Genomic DNA, 15,000 nt, shown 5'->3' on the forward strand with positions numbered 1-15,000 from the left:
AATCTGGAATGTCATGTAGGTCTACTGTATTTGTTGATGTATACTAGAAAGAAAGTTTTGTTTTGTCTTTTACCTCAAATGAAACCAAAGACACAATAGTATTTCCTGTTTCAACGTAAAGTCCACAGAGCCTACCATCAGGACCGCGTGGCCTAATGGATAAGGCGTCTGACTTCGGATCAGAAGATTGAGGGTTCGAGTCCCTTCGATGTCGATGAGTTAATAGAGAGCTGTCTAAGTGCTATCTTTTGAATTTGATTACACGAGTATAAGTTAGCGTTTACATTGACTCTTGTAAGAAAGCTTGCTTTGCCAAAAACTTGCTGTCAGAAGTGGGATTTGAACCCACGCCTCCATTTGGAGACCAGAACACCCATGTTGGGGGAAGAATTTGCTCTTGAGTCTGGCGCCTTAGACCACTCGGCCATTCTGACATATTGGCAAAGTCATTTTAGTCCATTCCTTAGCCGTGTGGTTTACCGTATGGTCAGGCGTTATGTGCAATATGTGAAAAAATTACAGAGAAATCTGGAATGTCATGTAGGTCTACTGTATTTGTTGATGTATACTAGAAAGAAAGTTTTGTTTTGTCTTTTACCTCAAATGAAACCAAAGACACAATAGTATTTCCTGTTTCAACGTAAAGTCCACAGAGCCTACCGTCAGAAACGTGTGGCCTAATGGATAAGGCGTCTGACTTCGGATCAGAAGATTGAGGGTTCGAGTCCCTTCGTGGTCGATGAGTTAAAAGAGAGCTGTCTAAGTGCTATCTTTGGAATTTGATTACACGAGTATAAGTTAGCGTTTACATTGACTCATGTAAGAAAGCTTGCTTTGCCAAAAACTTGCTGTCAGAAGTGGGATTTGAACCCACGCCTCCATTTGGAGACCAGAACACCCATGTTGGGGGAAGAATTTGCTCTTGAGTCTGGCGCCTTAGACCACTCGGCCATTGTGACATACTGGCAAAGACATTTTAGTCCATTCCTTAGCCGTGTGGTTTACCGTATGGTCAGGCGTTATGTGCAATATGTGAAAAAATTACAGAGAAATCTGGAATGTCATGTAGGTCTACTGTATTTGTTGATGTATACTAGAAAGAAAGTTTTGTTTTGTCTTTTACCTCAAATGAAACCAAAGACACAACAGTATTTCCTGTTTCAACGTAAAGTCCACAGAACATACTGTAAGGACCGCGTGGCCTAATGGATAAGGCGTCTGACTTCGGATCAGAAGATTGAGGGTTCGAGTCCCTTCGTGGTCGATGAGTTAATAGAGCGCTGCCTAAGTGCTATCTTTTGAATTTGATTAAACGAATATAAGTTAGCGCTTACATTGACTAATGTAAGAAAGCTTGCTTTGCCAAAAACTTGCTGTCAGAAGTGGGATTTGAACCCACGCCTCCATTTGGAGACCAGAACACCCATGTTGGGGGAAGAATTTGCTCTTGAGTCTGGCGCCTTAGACCACTCGGCCATTCTGTCACACTGGCAAAGACATTGTAGTCCATTCCTTAGCCGTGTGGTTTACCGTATGGTCAGGCGTTATGTGCAATATGTGAAAAAATTACAGAGAAATCTGGAATGTCATGTAGGTCTACTGTATTTGTTGATGTATACTAGAAAGAAAGTTTTGTTTTGTCTTTTTCCTCAAATGAAACCAAAGACACAATAGTATTTCCTGTTTCAACGTAAAGTCCACAGAGCCTACCATCAGGCCCGCGTGGCCTAATGGATAAGGCGTCTGACTTCGGATCAGAAGATTGAGGGTTCGAGTCCCTTCGATGTCGATGAGTTAATAGAGAGCTGTCTAAGTGCTATCTTTTGAATTTGATTACACGAGTATAAGTTAGCGTTTACATTGACTCTTGTAAGAAAGCTTGCTTTGCCAAAAACTTGCTGTCAGAAGTGGGATTTGAACCCACGCCTCCATTTGGAGACCAGAACACCCATGTTGGGGGAAGAATTTGCTCTTGAGTCTGGCGCCTTAGACCACTCGGCCATTCTGACATACTGGCAAAGACATTTTAGTCCATTCCTTAGCCGTGTGGTTTACCGTATGGTCAGGCGTTATGTGCAATATGTGAAAAAATTACAGAGAAATCTGGAATGTCATGTAGGTCTACTGTATTTGTTGATGTATACTAGAAAGAAAGTTTTGTTTTGTCTTTTACCTCAAATGAAACCAAAGACACAAAAGTATTTCCTGTTTCAACGTAAAGTCCACAGAGCCTAGCGTCAGGACCGCGTGGCCTAATGGATAAGGCGTCTGACTTCGGATCAGAAGATTGAGGGGTCGAGTCCCTTCGTGGTCGATGAGTTAATAGAGCGCTGCCTAATTGCTATCTTTTGAATTTGATTACACGAGTATAAGTTAGCGTTTGCATTGACTCATGTAAGAAAGCTTGCTTTGCCAAAAACTTGCTGTCAGAAGTGGGATTTGAACCCACGCCTCCATTTGGAGACCAGAACACCCATGTTGGGGGAAGAATTTGCTCTTGAGTCTGGCGCCTTAGACCACTCGGCCATTGTGACATACTGGCAAAGACATTTTAGTCCATTCCTTAGCCGTGTGGTTTACCGTATGGTCAGGCGTTATGTGCAATATGTGAAAAAATTACAGAGAAATCTGGAATGTCATGTAGGTCTACTGTATTTGTTGATGTATACTAGAAAGAAAGTTTTGTTTTGTCTTTTACCTCAAATGAAACCAAAGACACAACAGTATTTCCTGTTTCAACGTAAAGTCCACAGAACATACTGTAAGGACCGCGTGGCCTAATGGATAAGGCGTCTGACTTCGGATCAGATGATTGAGGGTTCGAGTCCCTTCGTGGTCGATGAGTTAATAGAGCGCTGCCTAAGTGCTATCTTTTGAATTTGATTACACGAGTATAAGTTAGCGTTTACATTGACTCATGTAAGAAAGCTTGCTTTGCCAAAAACTATCTGTCAGAAGTGGGAATTGAACCCACGCCTCCATTTGGAGACCAGAACACCCATGTTGGGGGAAGAATTTGCTCTTGAGTCTGGCGCCTTAGACCACTCGGCCATTCTGACATACTGGCAAAGACATTTTAGTCCATTCCTTAGCCGTTTGGTTTACCGTATGGTCAGGCGTTATGTGCAATATGTGAAAAAATTACAGAGAAATCTGGAATGTCATGTAGGTCTACTGTATTTGTTGATGTATACTAGAAAGAAAGTTTTGTTTTGTCTTTTACCTCAAATGAAACCAAAGACACAACAGTATTTCCTGTTTCAACGTAAAGTCCACAGAACATACTGTAAGGACCGCGTGGCCTAATGGATAAGGCGTCTGACTTCGGATCAGAAGATTGAGGGTTCGAGTCCCTTCGTGGTCGATGAGTTAATAGAGCGCTGCCTAAGTGCTATCTTTTGAATTTGATTAAACGAATATAAGTTAGCGCTTACATTGACTCATGTAAGAAAGCTTGCTTTGCCAAAAACTTGCTGTCAGAAGTGGGATTTGAACCCACGCCTCCATTTGGAGACCAGAACACCCATGTTGGGGGAAGAATTTGCTCTTGAGTCTGGCGCCTTAGACCACTCGGCCATTCTGTCACACTGGCAAAGACATTGTAGTCCATTCCTTAGCCGTGTGGTTTACCGTATGGTCAGGCGTTATGTGCAATATGTGAAAAAATTACAGAGAAATCTGGAATGTCATGTAGGTCTACTGTATTTGTTGATGTATACTAGAAAGAAAGTTTTGTTTTGTCTTTTACCTCAAATGAAACCAAAGACACAATAGTATTTCCTGTTTCAACGTAAAGTCCACAGAGCCTACCATCAGGACCGCGTGGCCTAATGGATAAGGCGTCTGACTTCGGATCAGAAGATTGAGGGTTCGAGTCCCTTCGATGTCGATGAGTTAATAGAGAGCTGTCTAAGTGCTATCTTTTGAATTTGATTACACGAGTATAAGTTAGCGTTTACATTGACTCTTGTAAGAAAGCTTGCTTTGCCAAAAACTTGCTGTCAGAAGTGGGATTTGAACCCACGCCTCCATTTGGAGACCAGAACACCCATGTTGGGGGAAGAATTTGCTCTTGAGTCTGGCGCCTTAGACCACTCGGCCATTCTGACATATTGGCAAAGTCATTTTAGTCCATTCCTTAGCCGTGTGGTTTACCGTATGGTCAGGCGTTATGTGCAATATGTGAAAAAATTACAGAGAAATCTGGAATGTCATGTAGGTCTACTGTATTTGTTGATGTATACTAGAAAGAAAGTTTTGTTTTGTCTTTTACCTCAAATGAAACCAAAGACACAATAGTATTTCCTGTTTCAACGTAAAGTCCACAGAGCCTACCGTCAGAAACGTGTGGCCTAATGGATAAGGCGTCTGACTTCGGATCAGAAGATTGAGGGTTCGAGTCCCTTCGTGGTCGATGAGTTAAAAGAGAGCTGTCTAAGTGCTATCTTTGGAATTTGATTACACGAGTATAAGTTAGCGTTTACATTGACTCATGTAAGAAAGCTTGCTTTGCCAAAAACTTGCTGTCAGAAGTGGGATTTGAACCCACGCCTCCATTTGGAGACCAGAACACCCATGTTGGGGGAAGAATTTGCTCTTGAGTCTGGCGCCTTAGACCACTCGGCCATTGTGACATACTGGCAAAGACATTTTAGTCCATTCCTTAGCCGTGTGGTTTACCGTATGGTCAGGCGTTATGTGCAATATGTGAAAAAATTACAGAGAAATCTGGAATGTCATGTAGGTCTACTGTATTTGTTGATGTATACTAGAAAGAAAGTTTTGTTTTGTCTTTTACCTCAAATGAAACCAAAGACACAACAGTATTTCCTGTTTCAACGTAAAGTCCACAGAACATACTGTAAGGACCGCGTGGCCTAATGGATAAGGCGTCTGACTTCGGATCAGAAGATTGAGGGTTCGAGTCCCTTCGTGGTCGATGAGTTAATAGAGCGCTGCCTAAGTGCTATCTTTTGAATTTGATTAAACGAATATAAGTTAGCGCTTACATTGACTAATGTAAGAAAGCTTGCTTTGCCAAAAACTTGCTGTCAGAAGTGGGATTTGAACCCACGCCTCCATTTGGAGACCAGAACACCCATGTTGGGGGAAGAATTTGCTCTTGAGTCTGGCGCCTTAGACCACTCGGCCATTCTGTCACACTGGCAAAGACATTTTAGTCCATTCCTTAGCCGTGTGGTTTACCGTATGGTCAGGCGTTATGTGCAATATGTGAAAAAATTACAGAGAAATCTGGAATGTCATGTAGGTCTACTGTATTTGTTGATGTATACTAGAAAGAAAGTTTTGTTTTGTCTTTTTCCTCAAATGAAACCAAAGACACAATAGTATTTCCTGTTTCAACGTAAAGTCCACAGAGCCTACCATCAGGCCCGCGTGGCCTAATGGATAAGGCGTCTGACTTCGGATCAGAAGTTTGAGGGTTCGAGTCCCTTCGATGTCGATGAGTTAATAGAGAGCTGTCTAAGTGCTATCTTTTGAATTTGATTACACGAGTATAAGTTAGCGTTTACATTGACTCTTGTAAGAAAGCTTGCTTTGCCAAAAACTTGCTGTCAGAAGTGGGATTTGAACCCACGCCTCCATTTGGAGACCAGAACACCCATGTTGGGGGAAGAATTTGCTCTTGAGTCTGGCGCCTTAGACCACTCGGCCATTCTGACATACTGGCAAAGACATTTTAGTCCATTCCTTAGCCGTGTGGTTTACCGTATGGTCAGGCGTTATGTGCAATATGTGAAAAAATTACAGAGAAATCTGGAATGTCATGTAGGTCTACTGTATTTGTTGATGTATACTAGAAAGAAAGTTTTGTTTTGTCTTTTACCTCAAATGAAACCAAAGACACAAAAGTATTTCCTGTTTCAACGTAAAGTCCACAGAGCCTAGCGTCAGGACCGCGTGGCCTAATGGATAAGGCGTCTGACTTCGGATCAGAAGATTGAGGGGTCGAGTCCCTTCGTGGTCGATGAGTTAATAGAGCGCTGCCTAATTGCTATCTTTTGAATTTGATTACACGAGTATAAGTTAGCGTTTGCATTGACTCATGTAAGAAAGCTTGCTTTGCCAAAAACTTGCTGTCAGAAGTGGGATTTGAACCCACGCCTCCATTTGGAGACCAGAACACCCATGTTGGGGGAAGAATTTGCTCTTGAGTCTGGCGCCTTAGACCACTCGGCCATTCTGACATACTGGCAAAGACATTTTAGTCCATTCCTTAGCCGTGTGGTTTACCATATGGTCAGGCGTTATGTGCAATATGTGAAAAAATTACAGAGAAATCTGGAATGTCATGTAGGTCTACTGTATTTGTTGATGTATACTAGAAAGAAAGTTTTGTTTTGTCTTTTACCTCAAATGAAACCAAAGACACAATAGTATTTCCTGTTTCAACGTAAAGTCCACAGAGCCTACCGTCAGGACCGCGTGGCCTAATGGATAAGGCGTCTGACTTCGGATCAGAAGATTGAGGGTTCGAGTCCCTTCGTGGTCGATGAGTTAATAGAGCGCTGCCTAAGTGCTATCTTTTGAATTTGATTACACGATTATAAGTTAGCGTTTACATTGAGTCATGTAAGAAAGCTTGCTTTGCCAAAAACTTGCTGTCAGAAGTGGGATTTGAACCCACGCCTCCATTTGGAGACCAGAACACCCATGTTGGGGGAAGAATTTGCTCTTGAGTGTGGCGCCTTAGACCACTCGGCCATTCTGACATACTGGCAAAGACATATTAGTCCATTCCTTAGCCGTGTGGTTTACCGTATGGTCAGGCGTTATGTGCAATATGTGAAAAAATTACAGAGAAATCTCGAATGTCATGTAGGTCTACTGTATTTGTTGATGTATACTAGAAAGAAAGTTTTGTTTTGTCTTTTACCTCAAATGAAACCAAAGACACAATAGTATTTCCTGTTTCAACGTAAAGTCCACAGAGCCTACCGTCAGGACCGCGTGGCCTAATGGATAAGGCGTCTGACTTCGGATCAGAAGATTGAGGGTTCGAGTCCCTTCGTGGTCGATGAGTTAATAGAGCGCTGCCTAAGTGCTATCTTTTGAATTTGATTACACGAGTATAAGTTAGCGTTTACATTGACTCATGTAAGAAAGCTTGCTTTGCCAAAAACTTGCTGTCAGAAGTGGGATTTGAACCCACGCCTCCATTTGGAGACCAGAACACCCATGTTGGGGGAAGAATTTGCTCTTGAGTGTGGCGCCTTAGACCACTCGGCCATTCTGACATACTGGCAAAGACATTTTAGTCCATTCCTTAGCCGTGTGGTTTACCGTATGGTCAGGCGTTATGTGCAATATGTGAAAAAATTACAGAGAAATCTGGAATGTCATGTAGGTCTACTGTATTTGTTGATGTATACTAGAAAGAAAGTTTTGTTTTGTCTTTTACCTCAAATGAAACCAAAGACACAACAGTATTTCCTGTTTCAACGTAAAGTCCACAGAGCCTACCATCAGGACCGCGTGGCCTAATGGATAAGGCGTCTGACTTCGGATCAGAAGATTGAGGGTTCGAGTCCCTTCGTGGTCAATGAGTTAACAGAGAGCTGTCTAAGTGCTATCTTTTGAATTTGATTACACGAGTATAAGTTAGCGTTTACATTGACTCATGTAAGAAAGCTTGCTTTGCCAAAAACTTGCTGTCAGAAGTGGGATTTGAACCCACGCCTCCATTTGGAGACCAGAACACCCATGTTGGGGGAAGAATTTGCTCTTGAGTCTGGCGCCTTAGACCACTCGGCCATTCTGACATACTGGCAAAGACATTTTAGTCCATTCCTTAGCCGTGTGGTTTACCGTATGGTCAGGCGTTATGTGCAATATGTGAAAAAATTACAGAGAAATCTGGAATGTCATGTAGGTCTACTGTATTTGTTGATGTATACTAGAAAGAAAGTTTTGTTTTGTCTTTTACCTCAAATGAAACCAAAGACACAACAGTATTTCCTGTTTCAACGTAAAGTCCACAGAGCCTACCATCAGGACCGCGTGGCCTAATGGATAAGGCGTCTGACTTCGGATCAGAAGATTGAGGGTTCGAGTCCCTTCGCGGTCGATGAGTTAATAGAGCGCTGCCTAAGTGCTATCTTTTGAATTTGATTACACGAGTATAAGTTAGCGTTTACATTGACTCATGTAAGAAAGCTTGCTTTGCCAAAAACTTGCTGTCAGAAGTGGGATTTGAACCCACGCCTCCATTTGGAGACCAGAACACCCATGTTGGGGGAAGAATTTGCTCTTGAGTCTGGCGCCTTAGACCACTCGGCCATTCTGACATACTGGCAAAGACATTTTAGTCCATTCCTTAGCCGTGTGGTTTACCATATGGTCAGGCGTTATGTGCAATATGTGAAAAAATTACAGAGAAATCTGGAATGTCATGTAGGTCTACTGTATTTGTTGATGTATACTAGAAAGAAAGTTTTGTTTTGTCTTTTACCTCAAATGAAACCAAAGACACAATAGTATTTCCTTTTTCAACGTAAAGTCCACAGAGCCTACCGTCAGGACCGCGTGGCCTAATGGATAAGGCGTCTGACTTCGGATCAGAAGATTGAGGGTTCGAGTCCCTTCGTGGTCGATGAGTTAACAGAGAGCTGTCTAAGTGCTATCTTTTGAATTTGATTACACGAGTATAAGTTAGCGTTTACATTGACTCATGTAAGAAAGCTTGCTTTGCCAAAAACTTGCTGTCAGAAGTGGGATTTGAACCCACGCCTCCATTTGGAGACCAGAACACCCATGTTGGGGGAAGAATTTGCTCTTGAGTCTGGCACCTTAGACCACTCGGCCATTCTGACATACTGGCAAAGACATTTTAGTCCATTCCTTAGCCGTGTGGTTTACCGTATGGTCAGGCGTTATGTGCAATATGTGAAAAAATTACAGAGAAATCTGGAATGTCATGTAGGTCTACTGTATTTGTTGATGTATACTAGAAAGAAAGTTTTGTTTTGTCTTTTACCTCAAATGAAACCAAAGACACAATAGTATTTCCTGTTTCAACGTAAAGTCCACAGAGCCTACCGTCAGAACCGTGTGGCCTAATGGATAAGGCGTCTGACTTAGGATCAGAAGATTGAGGGTTCGAGTCCCTTCGTGGTCGATGCGTTAAAAGAGAGCTGTCTAAGTGCTATCTTTGGAATTTGATTACACGAGTATAAGTTAGCGTTTACATTGACTCATGTAAGAAAGCTTGCTTTGCCAAAAACTTGCTGTCAGAAGTGGGATTTGAACCCACGCCTCCATTTGGAGACCAGAACACCTATGTTGGGGGAAGAATTTGCTCTTGAGTCTGGCGCCTTAGACCACTCGGCCATTGTGACATACTGGCAAAGACATTTTAGTCCATTCCTTAGCCGTGTGGTTTACCGTATGGTCAGGCGTTATGTGCAATATGTGAAAAAATTACAGAGAAATCTGGAATGTCATGTAGGTCTACTGTATTTGTTGATGTATACTAGAAAGAAAGTTTTGTTTTGTCTTTTACCTCAAATGAAACCAAAGACACAACAGTATTTCCTGTTTCAACGTAAAGTCCACCGAACATACTGTAAGGACCGCGTGGCCTAATGGATAAGGCGTCTGACTTCGGATCAGAAGATTGAGGGTTCGAGTCCCTTCGTGGTCGATGAGTTAATAGAGCGCTGCCTAAGTGCTATCTTTTGAATTTGATTAAACGAATATAAGTTAGCGCTTACATTGACTCATGTAAGAAAGCTTGCTTTGCCAAAAACTTGCTGTCAGATGTGGGATTTGAACCCACGCCTCCATTTGGAGACCAGAACACCCATGTTGGGGGAAGAATTTGCTCTTGAGTCTGGCGCCTTAGACCACTCGGCCATTCTGTCACACTGGCAAAGACATTGTAGTCCATTCCTTAGCCGTGTGGTTTACCGTATGGTCAGGCGTTATGTGCAATATGTGAAAAAATTACAGAGAAATCTGGAATGTCATGTAGGTCTACTGTATTTGTTGATGTATACTAGAAAGAAAGTTTTGTTTTGTCTTTTACCTCAAATGAAAGCAAAGACACAATAGTATTTCCTGTTTCAACGTAAAGTCCACAGAGCCTACCGTCAGGACCGCGTGGCCTAATGGATAAGGCGTCTGACTTCGGATCAGAAGATTGAGGGTTCGAGTCCCTTCGTGGTCGATGAGTTAATAGAGCGCTGCCTAAGTGCTATCTTTTGAATTTGATTACACGAGTATAAGTTAGCGTTTACATTGACTCATGTAAGAAAGCTTGCTTTGCCAAAAACTTGCTGTCAGAAGTGGGATTTGAACCCACGCCTCCATTTGGAGACCAGAACACCCATGTTGGGGGAAGAATTTGCTCTTGAGTGTGGCGCCTTAGACCACTCGGCCATTCTGACATACTGGCAAAGACATTTTAGTCCATTCCTTAGCCGTGTGGTTTACCGTATGGTCAGGCGTTATGTGCAATATGTGAAAAAATTACAGAGAAATCTGGAATGTCATGTAGGTCTACTGTATTTGTTGATGTATACTAGAAAGAAAGTTTTGTTTTGTCTTTTACCTCAAATGAAACCAAAGACACAACAGTATTTCCTGTTTCAACGTAAAGTCCACAGAGCCTACCATCAGGACCGCGTGGCCTAATGGATAAGGCGTCTGACTTCGGATCAGAAGATTGAGGGTTCGAGTCCCTTCGTGGTCAATGAGTTAACAGAGAGCTGTCTAAGTGCTATCTTTTGAATTTGATTACACGAGTATAAGTTAGCGTTTACATTGACTCATGTAAGAAAGCTTGCTTTGCCAAAAACTTGCTGTCAGAAGTGGGATTTGAACCCACGCCTCCATTTGGAGACCAGAACACCCATGTTGGGGGAAGAATTTGCTCTTGAGTGTGGCGCCTTAGACCACTCGGCCATTCTGACATACTGGCAAAGACATTTTAGTCCATTCCTTAGCCGTGTGGTTTACCGTATGGTCAGGCGTTATGTGCAATATGTGAAAAAATTACAGAGAAATCTGGAATGTCATGTAGGTCTACTGTATTTGTTGATGTATACTAGAAAGAAAGTTTTGTTTTGTCTTTTACCTCAAATGAAACCAAAGACACAACAGTATTTCCTGTTTCAACGTAAAGTCCACAGAGCCTACCATCAGGACCGCGTGGCCTAATGGATAAGGCGTCTGACTTCGGATCAGAAGATTGAGGGTTCGAGTCCCTTCGCGGTCGATGAGTTAATAGAGCGCTGCCTAAGTGCTATCTTTTGAATTTGATTACACGAGTATAAGTTAGCGTTTACATTGACTCATGTAAGAAAGCTTGCTTTGCCAAAAACTTGCTGTCAGAAGTGGGATTTGAACCCACGCCTCCATTTGGAGACCAGAACACCCATGTTGGGGGAAGAATTTGCTCTTGAGGCTGGCGCCTTAGACCACTCGGCCATTCTGACATACTGGCAAAGACATTTTAGTCCATTCCTTAGCCGTGTGGTTTACCATATGGTCAGGCGTTATGTGCAATATGTGAAAAAATTACAGAGAAATCTGGAATGTCATGTAGGTCTACTGTATTTGTTGATGTATACTAGAAAGAAAGTTTTGTTTTGTCTTTTACCTCAAATGAAACCAAAGACACAATAGTATTTCCTTTTTCAACGTAAAGTCCACAGAGCCTACCGTCAGGACCGCGTGGCCTAATGGATAAGGCGTCTGACTTCGGATCAGAAGATTGAGGGTTCGAGTCCCTTCGTGGTCGATGAGTTAACAGAGAGCTGTCTAAGTGCTATCTTTTGAATTTGATTACACGAGTATAAGTTAGCGTTTACATTGACTCATGTAAGAAAGCTTGCTTTGCCAAAAACTTGCTGTCAGAAGTGGGATTTGAACCCACGCCTCCATTTGGAGACCAGAACACCCATGTTGGGGGAAGAATTTGCTCTTGAGTCTGGCACCTTAGACCACTCGGCCATTCTGACATACTGGCAAAGACATTTTAGTCCATTCCTTAGCCGTGTGGTTTACCGTATGGTCAGGCGTTATGTGCAATATGTGAAAAAATTACAGAGAAATCTGGAATGTCATGTAGGTCTACTGTATTTGTTGATGTATACTAGAAAGAAAGTTTTGTTTTGTCTTTTACCTCAAATGAAACCAAAGACACAATAGTATTTCCTGTTTCAACGTAAAGTCCACAGAGCCTACCGTCAGAACCGTGTGGCCTAATGGATAAGGCGTCTGACTTCGGATCAGAAGATTGAGGGTTCGAGTCCCTTCGTGGTCGATGCGTTAAAAGAGAGCTGTCTAAGTGCTATCTTTGGAATTTGATTACACGAGTATAAGTTAGCGTTTACATTGACTCATGTAAGAAAGCTTGCTTTGCCAAAAACTTGCTGTCAGAAGTGGGATTTGAACCCACGCCTCCATTTGGAGACCAGAACACCTATGTTGGGGGAAGAATTTGCTCTTGAGTCTGGCGCCTTAGACCACTCGGCCATTGTGACATACTGGCAAAGACATTTTAGTCCATTCCTTAGCCGTGTGGTTTACCGTATGGTCAGGCGTTATGTGCAATATGTGAAAAAATTACAGAGAAATCTGGAATGTCATGTAGGTCTACTGTATTTGTTGATGTATACTAGAAAGAAAGTTTTGTTTTGTCTTTTACCTCAAATGAAACCAAAGACACAACAGTATTTCCTGTTTCAACGTAAAGTCCACCGAACATACTGTAAGGACCGCGTGGCCTAATGGATAAGGCGTCTGACTTCGGATCAGAAGATTGAGGGTTCGAGTCCCTTCGTGGTCGATGAGTTAATAGAGCGCTGCCTAAGTGCTATCTTTTGAATTTGATTAAACGAATATAAGTTAGCGCTTACATTGACTCATGTAAGAAAGCTTGCTTTGCCAAAAACTTGCTGTCAGATGTGGGATTTGAACCCACGCCTCCATTTGGAGACCAGAACACCCATGTTGGGGGAAGAATTTGCTCTTGAGTCTGGCGCCTTAGACCACTCGGCCATTCTGTCACACTGGCAAAGACATTGTAGTCCATTCCTTAGCCGTGTGGTTTACCGTATGGTCAGGCGTTATGTGCAATATGTGAAAAAATTACAGAGAAATCTGGAATGTCATGTAGGTCTACTGTATTTGTTGATGTATACTAGAAAGAAAGTTTTGTTTTGTCTTTTACCTCAAATGAAACCAAAGACACAATAGTATTTCCTGTTTCAACGTAAAGTCCACAGAGCCTACCGTCAGGACCGCGTGGCCTAATGGATAAGGCGTCTGACTTCGGATCAGAAGATTGAGGGTTCGAGTCCCTTCGTGGTCGATGAGTTAATAGAGCGCTGCCTAAGTGCTATCTTTTGAATTTGATTACACGAGTATAAGTTAGCGTTTACATTGACTCATGTAAGAAAGCTTGCTTTGCCAAAAACTTGCTGTCAGAAGTGGGATTTGAACCCACGCCTCCATTTGGAGACCAGAACACCCATGTTGGGGGAAGAATTTGCTCTTGAGTGTGGCGCCTTAGACCACTCGGCCATTCTGACATACTGGCAAAGACATTTTAGTCCATTCCTTAGCCGTGTGGTTTACCGTATGGTCAGGCGTTATGTGCAATATGTGAAAAAATTACAGAGAAATCTGGAATGTCATGTAGGTCTACTGTATTTGTTGATGTATACTAGAAAGAAAGTTTTGTTTTGTCTTTTACCTCAAATGAAACCAAAGACACAACAGTATTTCCTGTTTCAACGTAAAGTCCACAGAGCCTACCATCAGGACCGCGTGGCCTAATGGATAAGGCGTCTGACTTCGGATCAGAAGATTGAGGGTTCGAGTCCCTTCGTGGTCAATGAGTTAACAGAGAGCTGTCTAAGTGCTATCTTTTGAATTTGATTACACGAGTATAAGTTAGCGTTTACATTGACTCATGTAAGAAAGCTTGCTTTGCCAAAAACTTGCTGTCAGAAGTGGGATTTGAACCCACGCCTCCATTTGGAGACCAGAACACCCATGTTGGGGGAAGAATTTGCTCTTGAGTCTGGCGCCTTAGACCACTCGGCCATTCTGACATACTGGCAAAGACATTTTAGTCCATTCCTTAGCCGTGTGGTTTACCGTATGGTCAGGCGTTATGTGCAATATGTGAAAAAATTACAGAGAAATCTGGAATGTCATGTAGGTCTACTGTATTTGTTGATGTATACTAGAAAGAAAGTTTTGTTTTGTCTTTTACCTCAAATGAAACCAAAGACACAACAGTATTTCCTGTTTCAACGTAAAGTCCACAGAGCCTACCATCAGGACCGCGTGGCCTAATGGATAAGGCGTCTGACTTCGGATCAGAAGATTGAGGGTTCGAGTCCCTTCGCGGTCGATGAGTTAATAGAGCGCTGCCTAAGTGCTATCTTTTGAATTTGATTACACGAGTATAAGTTAGCGTTTACATTGACTCATGTAAGAAAGCTTGCTTTGCCAAAAACTTGCTGTCAGAAGTGGGATTTGAACCCACGCCTCCATTTGGAGACCAGAACACCCATGTTGGGGGAAGAATTTGCTCTTGAGTCTGGCGCCTTAGACCACTCGGCCATTCTGACATACTGGCAAAGACATTTTAGTCCATTCCTTAGCCGTGTGGTTTACCATATGGTCAGGCGTTATGTGCAATATGTGAAAAAATTACAGAGAAATCTGGAATGTCATGTAGGTCTACTGTATTTGTTGATGTATACTAGAAAGAAAGTTTTGTTTTGTCTTTTACCTCAAATGAAACCAAAGACACAATAGTATTTCCTTTTTCAACGTAAAGTCCACAGAGCCTACCGTCAGGACCGCGTGGCCTAATGGATAAGGCGTCTGACTTCGCATCAGAAGATTGAGGGTTCGAGTCCCTTCGTGGTCGATGAGTTAACAGAGAGCTGTCTAAGTGCTATCTTTTGAATTTGATTACACGAGTATAAGTTAGCGTTTACATTGACTCATGTAAGA

General features: G+C 42.4%; 33 non-coding genes across 33 annotated transcripts; 21 read left to right on the forward strand and 12 right to left on the reverse strand.

Annotated features, from left to right (window-relative positions):
* Nucleotides 1-324: 324 nt before the first annotated feature.
* TRNAL-CAA (transfer RNA leucine (anticodon CAA)) lies at nucleotides 325-434 on the reverse strand. The gene is made up of 2 exons: nucleotides 397-434; nucleotides 325-370 (listed from the first exon to the last, which is right to left on the reverse strand). It is a non-coding gene; the product is annotated as a tRNA-Leu (tRNA).
* Nucleotides 435-1,191: 757 nt separating this feature from the next.
* On the forward strand, nucleotides 1,192-1,264 carry TRNAR-UCG (transfer RNA arginine (anticodon UCG)). The gene has a single exon. It is a non-coding gene; the product is annotated as a tRNA-Arg (tRNA).
* Nucleotides 1,265-1,899: 635 nt separating this feature from the next.
* On the reverse strand, nucleotides 1,900-2,009 carry TRNAL-CAA (transfer RNA leucine (anticodon CAA)). Its single transcript has 2 exons — nucleotides 1,972-2,009; nucleotides 1,900-1,945 (listed from the first exon to the last, which is right to left on the reverse strand). It is a non-coding gene; the product is annotated as a tRNA-Leu (tRNA).
* A 757-nt stretch (nucleotides 2,010-2,766) lies between these two features.
* On the forward strand, nucleotides 2,767-2,839 carry TRNAR-UCG (transfer RNA arginine (anticodon UCG)). Its single transcript has one exon. It is a non-coding gene; the product is annotated as a tRNA-Arg (tRNA).
* Nucleotides 2,840-2,949: 110 nt separating this feature from the next.
* Nucleotides 2,950-3,059, reverse strand: TRNAL-CAA (transfer RNA leucine (anticodon CAA)). Its single transcript has 2 exons — nucleotides 3,022-3,059; nucleotides 2,950-2,995 (listed from the first exon to the last, which is right to left on the reverse strand). It is a non-coding gene; the product is annotated as a tRNA-Leu (tRNA).
* A 232-nt stretch (nucleotides 3,060-3,291) lies between these two features.
* Nucleotides 3,292-3,364, forward strand: TRNAR-UCG (transfer RNA arginine (anticodon UCG)). Its single transcript has one exon. It is a non-coding gene; the product is annotated as a tRNA-Arg (tRNA).
* A 635-nt stretch (nucleotides 3,365-3,999) lies between these two features.
* TRNAL-CAA (transfer RNA leucine (anticodon CAA)) lies at nucleotides 4,000-4,109 on the reverse strand. The gene is made up of 2 exons: nucleotides 4,072-4,109; nucleotides 4,000-4,045 (listed from the first exon to the last, which is right to left on the reverse strand). It is a non-coding gene; the product is annotated as a tRNA-Leu (tRNA).
* Nucleotides 4,110-4,866: 757 nt separating this feature from the next.
* Nucleotides 4,867-4,939, forward strand: TRNAR-UCG (transfer RNA arginine (anticodon UCG)). Its single transcript has one exon. It is a non-coding gene; the product is annotated as a tRNA-Arg (tRNA).
* Nucleotides 4,940-5,574: 635 nt separating this feature from the next.
* On the reverse strand, nucleotides 5,575-5,684 carry TRNAL-CAA (transfer RNA leucine (anticodon CAA)). The gene is made up of 2 exons: nucleotides 5,647-5,684; nucleotides 5,575-5,620 (listed from the first exon to the last, which is right to left on the reverse strand). It is a non-coding gene; the product is annotated as a tRNA-Leu (tRNA).
* Nucleotides 5,685-6,099: 415 nt separating this feature from the next.
* On the reverse strand, nucleotides 6,100-6,209 carry TRNAL-CAA (transfer RNA leucine (anticodon CAA)). The gene is made up of 2 exons: nucleotides 6,172-6,209; nucleotides 6,100-6,145 (listed from the first exon to the last, which is right to left on the reverse strand). It is a non-coding gene; the product is annotated as a tRNA-Leu (tRNA).
* A 232-nt stretch (nucleotides 6,210-6,441) lies between these two features.
* TRNAR-UCG (transfer RNA arginine (anticodon UCG)) lies at nucleotides 6,442-6,514 on the forward strand. Its single transcript has one exon. It is a non-coding gene; the product is annotated as a tRNA-Arg (tRNA).
* Nucleotides 6,515-6,966: 452 nt separating this feature from the next.
* TRNAR-UCG (transfer RNA arginine (anticodon UCG)) lies at nucleotides 6,967-7,039 on the forward strand. The gene has a single exon. It is a non-coding gene; the product is annotated as a tRNA-Arg (tRNA).
* Nucleotides 7,040-7,491: 452 nt separating this feature from the next.
* Nucleotides 7,492-7,564, forward strand: TRNAR-UCG (transfer RNA arginine (anticodon UCG)). Its single transcript has one exon. It is a non-coding gene; the product is annotated as a tRNA-Arg (tRNA).
* A 110-nt stretch (nucleotides 7,565-7,674) lies between these two features.
* TRNAL-CAA (transfer RNA leucine (anticodon CAA)) lies at nucleotides 7,675-7,784 on the reverse strand. Its single transcript has 2 exons — nucleotides 7,747-7,784; nucleotides 7,675-7,720 (listed from the first exon to the last, which is right to left on the reverse strand). It is a non-coding gene; the product is annotated as a tRNA-Leu (tRNA).
* Nucleotides 7,785-8,016: 232 nt separating this feature from the next.
* On the forward strand, nucleotides 8,017-8,089 carry TRNAR-UCG (transfer RNA arginine (anticodon UCG)). The gene has a single exon. It is a non-coding gene; the product is annotated as a tRNA-Arg (tRNA).
* A 110-nt stretch (nucleotides 8,090-8,199) lies between these two features.
* TRNAL-CAA (transfer RNA leucine (anticodon CAA)) lies at nucleotides 8,200-8,309 on the reverse strand. Its single transcript has 2 exons — nucleotides 8,272-8,309; nucleotides 8,200-8,245 (listed from the first exon to the last, which is right to left on the reverse strand). It is a non-coding gene; the product is annotated as a tRNA-Leu (tRNA).
* Nucleotides 8,310-8,541: 232 nt separating this feature from the next.
* Nucleotides 8,542-8,614, forward strand: TRNAR-UCG (transfer RNA arginine (anticodon UCG)). The gene has a single exon. It is a non-coding gene; the product is annotated as a tRNA-Arg (tRNA).
* A 110-nt stretch (nucleotides 8,615-8,724) lies between these two features.
* Nucleotides 8,725-8,834, reverse strand: TRNAL-CAA (transfer RNA leucine (anticodon CAA)). Its single transcript has 2 exons — nucleotides 8,797-8,834; nucleotides 8,725-8,770 (listed from the first exon to the last, which is right to left on the reverse strand). It is a non-coding gene; the product is annotated as a tRNA-Leu (tRNA).
* A 232-nt stretch (nucleotides 8,835-9,066) lies between these two features.
* Nucleotides 9,067-9,139, forward strand: TRNAL-UAG (transfer RNA leucine (anticodon UAG)). The gene has a single exon. It is a non-coding gene; the product is annotated as a tRNA-Leu (tRNA).
* A 452-nt stretch (nucleotides 9,140-9,591) lies between these two features.
* On the forward strand, nucleotides 9,592-9,664 carry TRNAR-UCG (transfer RNA arginine (anticodon UCG)). The gene has a single exon. It is a non-coding gene; the product is annotated as a tRNA-Arg (tRNA).
* A 452-nt stretch (nucleotides 9,665-10,116) lies between these two features.
* TRNAR-UCG (transfer RNA arginine (anticodon UCG)) lies at nucleotides 10,117-10,189 on the forward strand. Its single transcript has one exon. It is a non-coding gene; the product is annotated as a tRNA-Arg (tRNA).
* Nucleotides 10,190-10,641: 452 nt separating this feature from the next.
* Nucleotides 10,642-10,714, forward strand: TRNAR-UCG (transfer RNA arginine (anticodon UCG)). The gene has a single exon. It is a non-coding gene; the product is annotated as a tRNA-Arg (tRNA).
* Nucleotides 10,715-11,166: 452 nt separating this feature from the next.
* Nucleotides 11,167-11,239, forward strand: TRNAR-UCG (transfer RNA arginine (anticodon UCG)). Its single transcript has one exon. It is a non-coding gene; the product is annotated as a tRNA-Arg (tRNA).
* Nucleotides 11,240-11,691: 452 nt separating this feature from the next.
* On the forward strand, nucleotides 11,692-11,764 carry TRNAR-UCG (transfer RNA arginine (anticodon UCG)). The gene has a single exon. It is a non-coding gene; the product is annotated as a tRNA-Arg (tRNA).
* A 110-nt stretch (nucleotides 11,765-11,874) lies between these two features.
* Nucleotides 11,875-11,984, reverse strand: TRNAL-CAA (transfer RNA leucine (anticodon CAA)). Its single transcript has 2 exons — nucleotides 11,947-11,984; nucleotides 11,875-11,920 (listed from the first exon to the last, which is right to left on the reverse strand). It is a non-coding gene; the product is annotated as a tRNA-Leu (tRNA).
* A 232-nt stretch (nucleotides 11,985-12,216) lies between these two features.
* TRNAR-UCG (transfer RNA arginine (anticodon UCG)) lies at nucleotides 12,217-12,289 on the forward strand. Its single transcript has one exon. It is a non-coding gene; the product is annotated as a tRNA-Arg (tRNA).
* Nucleotides 12,290-12,741: 452 nt separating this feature from the next.
* Nucleotides 12,742-12,814, forward strand: TRNAR-UCG (transfer RNA arginine (anticodon UCG)). Its single transcript has one exon. It is a non-coding gene; the product is annotated as a tRNA-Arg (tRNA).
* Nucleotides 12,815-13,266: 452 nt separating this feature from the next.
* TRNAR-UCG (transfer RNA arginine (anticodon UCG)) lies at nucleotides 13,267-13,339 on the forward strand. Its single transcript has one exon. It is a non-coding gene; the product is annotated as a tRNA-Arg (tRNA).
* Nucleotides 13,340-13,791: 452 nt separating this feature from the next.
* TRNAR-UCG (transfer RNA arginine (anticodon UCG)) lies at nucleotides 13,792-13,864 on the forward strand. The gene has a single exon. It is a non-coding gene; the product is annotated as a tRNA-Arg (tRNA).
* Nucleotides 13,865-13,974: 110 nt separating this feature from the next.
* TRNAL-CAA (transfer RNA leucine (anticodon CAA)) lies at nucleotides 13,975-14,084 on the reverse strand. The gene is made up of 2 exons: nucleotides 14,047-14,084; nucleotides 13,975-14,020 (listed from the first exon to the last, which is right to left on the reverse strand). It is a non-coding gene; the product is annotated as a tRNA-Leu (tRNA).
* Nucleotides 14,085-14,316: 232 nt separating this feature from the next.
* On the forward strand, nucleotides 14,317-14,389 carry TRNAR-UCG (transfer RNA arginine (anticodon UCG)). Its single transcript has one exon. It is a non-coding gene; the product is annotated as a tRNA-Arg (tRNA).
* Nucleotides 14,390-14,499: 110 nt separating this feature from the next.
* On the reverse strand, nucleotides 14,500-14,609 carry TRNAL-CAA (transfer RNA leucine (anticodon CAA)). Its single transcript has 2 exons — nucleotides 14,572-14,609; nucleotides 14,500-14,545 (listed from the first exon to the last, which is right to left on the reverse strand). It is a non-coding gene; the product is annotated as a tRNA-Leu (tRNA).
* A 232-nt stretch (nucleotides 14,610-14,841) lies between these two features.
* Nucleotides 14,842-14,914, forward strand: TRNAR-UCG (transfer RNA arginine (anticodon UCG)). The gene has a single exon. It is a non-coding gene; the product is annotated as a tRNA-Arg (tRNA).
* Nucleotides 14,915-15,000: the final 86 nt, after the last annotated feature.

Source organism: Engystomops pustulosus, chromosome 9 (assembly GCF_040894005.1).
Source record: "Engystomops pustulosus chromosome 9, aEngPut4.maternal, whole genome shotgun sequence".
Lineage (NCBI taxonomy): Eukaryota > Metazoa > Chordata > Amphibia > Anura > Leptodactylidae > Engystomops > Engystomops pustulosus.